Consider the following 7,508-nt stretch of genomic DNA (forward strand, 5'->3'; position numbering starts at 1 on the left):
TAATTCTTTCACATATTTTTGCTATTGTACTTGTTAGAGAGACTGGTCTATAGTTGGTAGGTTCTTCTTTATTTCCTCCTTTATATATAGGTACTATATTTGCTTTTTTCCAATCTTCTGGAACTTTTCCTTCTTTTATGGAACTGCTTATTATGCTATGTATTTTGTCTGCCAGTTCATTCCTGCATTCTTTCAGAATCCAGTTTGCTATTTCATCTGGCCCATGCGATTTTCTGACATCAAAATTACCCAAGTGTGTCAATATTTCATTCTTTGTTACTTCTATTTCTTCCATAGGGGGGACTTTTTCCTTCCACTCAATCTCTTCAGGTTGTATATTTTCCCTTGTAAACACTGATTTAAAATGTTTGTTCATAATTTCTGCCATTTCCATTTCCTCAGTGTATTCAACTCCTCCTTGTCTTAATTTCTCTAAGTCTTGTTTGTTTTTCAGTTTATTGTTTACAAATCTGTAGAATAGTTTTGGTTGATCTTTACACTTTTCTATAACATCTTTTTCATATTTTCTTTTTTCCTCTCTGCACTTTTGTACATATTCATTTCTATAACCAGTATATATTTTCCATTTTTCAGGTCTTCTGTCTTTTTTCCATCTGTTCCAGGCTTTGTCTCTTTTGTCCTTTAACTCCCTACAACTTTTGTTGTACCAGCATTTTACATATTCTTTTTCTTGTTTTTGTCTTGGGACATACTTTTCCACTCCTTTTTTGTAAATTTTTGTCAAAATATTCCATTTCTCTTCCACTGTTGTTTCTTCTTTGTATATTTCTTCCCAGTTTTCTTGTTGGAAGAATTCTCTTATTTTATCAAAGTTTGTTTTTTCATACATCATTCTTCCTTTTCTATATTGTTCATTTCTTTTCATATATTTTTCTTCATTAAGTTCCAGTTCAATCAATATGTGGTCACTTTTACCTATTGGTGTTTTATATTCAATCTTGTCCACTATTCTAGGTTCAGATGTAATTATTAAGTCTAGCCTCGATGGTTCTTCTTCATTTCTATACCTAGTGTTCTCTTGTATCCATTGTGTCATTGAATGGTCAGTAATCATCTCAAGTAGAGCATTTCCCCATGAGTCATCACCACTCTTTACTGTCATTTCTTCCCAGCAGATTTCTTTGCAATTAAAGTCGCCCATCATAACTATTCTTCCTCCGTCTTCCATTATTTTAGTTAATGCTATCTTTGTGTCCTCTAACATACTTTTATGTTCACTCTCCTCCCATGAGGCTGTTTTCGGAGGCACATAATTGATCACAAATTTTCTGCTCTTCTTATCTCGGTCTTCCACTTCTATCATAATCATCTCTACTGTATTCTTTCCATATATGACACCTTTCACGTTTATATCCTTCTTAGTCAGGAACATAACTCCACCCCCTTGTTTTTTCTCTCTGTTTCTAATCCAATAATTGTATGTATCATGTCCTACACTGTTGGGTGGTAGTGGGCCTTTTAATTTTGTTTCTACAATTCCCATTATGTCCGGTTCTTTTTCTTTCAAATAATCATTCAGTTCATTCAATCCTGTTATCAATCCATCTATATTTGTGTAAGACACTCTTAGTTTTCTGCCACTTCCATTGTATTCTCTGTTTCCCTTATGTTTTTCTTTAGTATGTCGAACTGCTTTATTTTCATGTTCACTACTCTCCAATAGAATCTCTCTTTCTCTGACTCCGTTCTTTCCTCGTTTTTTGCCTTAGCTTCAATTCTTTTCTGCTTTTCTGCCTCTCTTTCCTCCTTATTCATTTCTCTTTTTATCCATACCTTTTTATATTGATCATTTGTTGCTAGTTTCCCTGTCTTGGATAGAATTTTCTCTGCTGTTGTTTGTGACCTGAATTTAATCTTAATTGGTCTGGTCTTATCTGTACTATATTTTCCGAGTCTGAATTTTTCCTCAATTTCCTTTATAATTTCTGGTTCATCTTCCTGGACTAGTTTTAATAAACTGCTTACTCTTTCATTTTCCTCCTTGATTCTTGCAGTTCTATCTGGGTTATGTTTCTCTTCCATTCCTAATATAATTATACATTTCTTTTTGTCAGCTAATTCTCTTACTATATTCTCCTTCTGTCTCATCACTTTAATAACTGAGTCTTCATTATGTTCTTTCAATTGCTGTTTGACTATGTCAGTGAATGAAACCTTATTCCCTTCTTGAGTTATTCTCCAATTTTTAGCTTCTGTAGCTAGTTTCTCTCTGTTTTCATTACTATTCTTCTTCAATTTCTCATTCTCCTCCTTTACATTTCCTAACTGTCTTTTTAGGTCCTCTATTTCTTCAGTTAAGTTTCTGTTAGCCTTCTCTAGTTGTTCCAACCTTTCAATTCTTTGAAAAAATGAGTCTACGTTACCTAACTTACGCTCCAAGTCCTCGATCACCTTATCAACTCTCTCCTCTAGTCTTATCAGTCGGGGGGGGGGGGGTTGTGTGCCCCCCCCCCGCTTTAAATCCCTGGAACATATTCTCGTCACTTTCTTCTGTATTGCTCCTCTCTATACTTCTAATCTTTACATTTTTATTAGACATTTGATCCTCGCTAAGTCTTTTGTTTACCTTCCGCTTGTCTGGCTGGTCAAAGTCTACTCCCTCCTCATTTCCTTCCATTTCCCTCAGTAATCCCTCCCCTTTTCCTCTTTCCCTACGTTCCCACTACTCCACGAGCAATTTCCCCCCCACCCTGCAAAAACACTAGGCACTTCTCTTTGCGTTGGGATCCACAGACTTCACTTTTCTTCAGAACGTCTTCTAAGCCGTCCATTCGTTGAAGTGTGTGTGTGTGTGTGTGTGTTTACATATATATAATTTTACTGGGAGCAGGTATGACAAGATTACCTACTAAATATAACTTTATTTAAAATAAAACCAAAAATAAAACTTAAACTAATTTTCAAGGCACAAAGCCATTACATAATCACACCTGCTTCCAACTCATGTAAATGTTTATTATAATCTATGCCAAATGAAGGAAGGACTTGTATTAAATCACATTAATAACATCACAATAAATTAAATTAAAATCACGATTAAAACTTAAAGAAAATAAAAAATGTACAACAGATAATGAGTCCTTCCTTCACAACAAATATATATGATTAGCTAGATAGAATTTTTTTACTTAGAGCATAGATAGGATGACCTATAAATTAATAATAACACCATGCAAATGGGTCCGCCCCATACTATCACACTACTACTTCCTTCACTTTCTAAACTTTACCTATCCCCCCCCCCTTTCTTCCTCCCACAACTTTCACTTCACTATAGTTAGTTATTATTATTATTATGACTGCCAGTTTGGTTTTGACCAGCGGCGCGTCACTACAATATGGATCAAATTACACTCTATTAAGTTAAACTAATATATATATATATATATATATATATATGTGTATATATATATATATATATATATATATATATTGTATATATTATATATACATATACATATATATATATTATATATATATATGTATATATGTGTATATATATATATATATATATATATATATATATATATATATATATATACATATACACTGAATGGTTCCCAGTGATCAATTAATATCTTTTTTCAACCACAAATCACTTTTAATTCCATGCCATCGCAGTCGAGACTGAAGAATCGCTCGATGGAGGCATCCGTTGGAAATTGAAACGTGGACTTGCCGAGGATTCGAACCCAGCTAACCCGTAACAAAGTTACAGTGTTACGAGTTAGCTGGGTTTGAATCCTCGGCTCGTCCACGTTTCAATTTCCAACGGATGACTCCATCGAGCGATTCTTCAGTCTCGACTGCGATGGCATGGAATTAACAGGGGTTTGTGGTTGAAAAAAAATATATATATATATATATATATATATATATATATATATATATATATATATATATATATATAAGAACATACAAAAATAAAGACCCGATAAAACAGAGAAATCAACCGATTTTTTTGCCTTTGGTGGGCGAACCCATTACCAAAAGGCGACACCCCCATAAGAGTGTTATATCCTGAACATTGCCTGACAACCGGCGCAATGCCTGAGGATCCAGCAGCGCGGAGGAAGCGCCAGCGTTATTTCTGGAAATGGATTACTGACCAGAAAATTCCAAGAGACGACCTGCGCAACAACAGATAGATCTTTAACAAGTTGAGAGATGAACACAGTAAGGCCTTTCCGGCTCTGTACGGTAAAGTCAAGTTGTTCGTGACCAAGGAGATAATCCGATTATTTCATCGGAAACTCCTCAAGTTTAACGCTTCTCTGAGAGAAATCAATGATTTCAAATACTGCGATGCCGTGTTTGATGAGTTGGAGGCATTCGATGGAGAAATAACGGATGAGGATTCCGAGGCGTTTGCGAAACACTACTTCGCTGGTTATTTTAGCTTCACCAAGAATGGCGGCAAAGCTGATCACAGAAACTATCACATGCATTACCTCGGTAGGAGATACAAAGCCTTTGAGCGAGGCCGGCGGATTAACAAGTACATTGTAAAGAAGGTTTGGAAAGAAGCACAGAGCAAAAAGGCGACGCGTTTCATGGCAGTTAAAGAACAAAAAGAATCTGAGAATGCCACAATTGTCAGAGAAGTTCATCGACAATAACCTACTATTTCAGTACCACTCAAAACCAATAAAAAACAAGTTGCCAAAGAACTGGCGAAACAGAGAAGATAAGAGAGAAAGAAGAAACGTGAAGATGAGAAACTGCGTAAATTAGAGGCTAAAAGGCTACGACAACAGAAGAAGAAAGAGGCCACTCTACACAAGTTAGAGGCTAAGAAACGTGGTGAACAAAAGACAGAGGAGAAAATGAGGTTGACAGCAGCTCGGAAGAGAATAAATTTCGCGTTGAAGACAGAAAAGGACACGAATGAGCTAACCGAGGAAGACAAAAAGTTGTTAGATGATTCGAGGAAAGCAGGCCGACAGCGTCACCTAAGGGAGTCTGACGAACGTGAACGGAACCAGCCTCCGATCCGGCTTCTCGGTGCCCTTCGTGAAGGAGACACTAAGGTTAAACCTTACTTGCTAGCCAAGTTGGGTGACTTCAAATGCAAATACTGCCAGGCCCTACTTTGGAAGAAAGAGAACCGAAGTATATGTTGTGCATCCGGCGAAGTTCAGTCTACTGTTCTCTCAGAACTGAATGATTATGCCCACAAGTCGCTGTGCGACGGGTCATCGAAACTCTCAGAACGCTTCTTGAACAATATTGTCGGCTTCAATTTGTTGTTATCCTTTACTTCTTTTGTAACTTCGAGCAAGCTCGAGAATGCAGCGGAATCCGCGATGTGTTACAAGATACAGGGCAAGGTATACCACAGATTAGGCGTTCTGAAACCGAATATGATGCGAAAAGGCATGAACCCCGACGAATTTCTACATAATGGCAACTACTACGGTGGGTTTGATTCACCCACACACACTGAATTTTTTTTTTTTTTTTTTTTTTTTTTAACGCGTTCTTAGATCTGTACTTTTACTACGATAGAGACCAGCAAATCAAGCTTAGAACTGAGAATATGAAGAACAACAATGTGAATTATAAGAATCTTCGTTTGTCGTTGCCATCGAAAAAAAGAAGAGAGCCTCGACAAAACGACGAGAGAGAGAAGAAGGGAGTTGAACGAAAACGAAGACATAATAACGAGACTGTACGAGTACATGACAACACACAACGGTTGTCTTAGCGGCATGTTACGCGAGTTCAAGAACACTAAGGAACTCATGAACACCTACGTGGATAAACACGGCAAGATACCCGACATGTCCATTACTTTGAAAGCGTCTGAAGGGTTAAACACATGTGAGCACAAAGGAGTCTACCAACTCCCTTCGTCGTCTTCGCAAGTCGGAGTTGTTGTATTATTGCATTGCATATTATTCTTATTAACATTGCTGTTGCGTATGTAGATGTTCATGCTTAATGTTTATGTTGGCAAACCTGCATAATAATAAAGAGTCTGTGTACTGGCTTCCATTGTGGTGACGCGCCGCTGGTCAGCCAATCAGGAACTTGGAAAGCTCCCCACGTTCCCGCCAGCCTCCTTTAAAAGGTCGGCGTTTCGCCGAGATGACCAAATCTCTCCCGACTTTTCTACCGAGTTCTCTACCGACTTCTCTCCCGGGCTCAACTCCAAGCAGCAGTTCTCTCCAGCAAGAGGCCTCGGGACCAGTCCTCTCCAGCAAGCTGCCTCGGGACCAGTTCGCTCCAGCAAGTCATCTCATTCCCTCCTGTGGCTCTTCGCCCACAGCCACGACGCTTGATGAGGCCTTCACTCCGGAGCTTCTCCCAACGAGACTACGTCCGTTCCCTCCGAGGATATTAACCATTAAACCTTAGTTTTAGTGTTACTGTGAGTCTCATTTTCCCTGGCTTGTCCACACCGAACCAAACCCACCACAAATTGGTGACCCCGAGTCAGGACAAACAGGAAGATGGCAGGCCCACAATTTACACTTCACGCCCAGGCATGCCCAGCCCATCTCCGCCGCCCCGGCCTGCCCAGCCCCGCAGATCCGGTCTGCCCAGGCCCGGACTGTTCTCACCAGCCGCCACTGCAGTCATCGCCGCTGCCGCCACTGCAGTCATCGCCGCTGCCGCCACTGTAGTCATCGCCGCTGCCGCCACTGTAGTCATCGCCGCTGCCGCCACTGCAGTCATCGCCACTGCAGCCCTGGCCGTAGCCGCACCTGCAGCCCTGGCCGCTGTCGCCACTGCAGCCTCCGCTGCTGCCGCCACCGCCACTGCAGCCTCCACCGCTGTCGCCATTGCAGCCGCAGCCACCTCCGCTGTCGTCTTTGCAGCCGCAGCCACCTCCGCTGTCACCATTGCAGCCGCAGCCATCTCCGCTGTCGCCACTGCAGCCGCAGCCACCTCCGCTGTCGCCATTGCAGCCATAGCCATCGCTACTGTCGCCATTGCAGCCGATTCTGCCACATCACTCGCGCCTCGCCCTACCTCCGCGGCGCTCGCTCCCAAAGAAGAGGGGGAGTATTGTGGTGACGCGCCGCTGGTCAGCCAATCAGGAACTTGGAAAGCTCCCCACGTTCCCGCCATCCTCCTTTAAAAGGTCGGCGTTTCGCCGAGATGAGCGCTCCTAGAGGTCGGACGACTCTCCACTCCAGCTCTCTCGACAAACGCCCAGGAATCTTCGCCGGTCGGTGGTGGCGAGGAGATATATCTCCTTTGCTGCTGCCGGTCTGGCACAGGCCGACCTCTTCGTTGACGTCGGCAGGCGGGTTTACACCAATACAAATACACACATTTCCCAAGTCACGTAATTCTCTGTTTTCAGAGTAGTGCTTGGAAGAAAAGAGGCACACGCACAGTTGATCGCTGGCTTAGCAGAGGCCCAACCCAACTCTCACTCAGAACCCTCATCTGATCGCTGGCTGGTCGACGGAGAGGAATTGGGACGCCTCTCTGTCCAACCGGCCCGCAACCTAACGCTGGCCTCTTCGCTGACG

Source organism: Oratosquilla oratoria, chromosome 27 (genome assembly GCF_046742065.1).
Source record: "Oratosquilla oratoria isolate Oo_2021 chromosome 27, ASM4674206v1, whole genome shotgun sequence".
Taxonomy (NCBI): Eukaryota; Metazoa; Arthropoda; class Malacostraca; order Stomatopoda; family Squillidae; genus Oratosquilla; species Oratosquilla oratoria.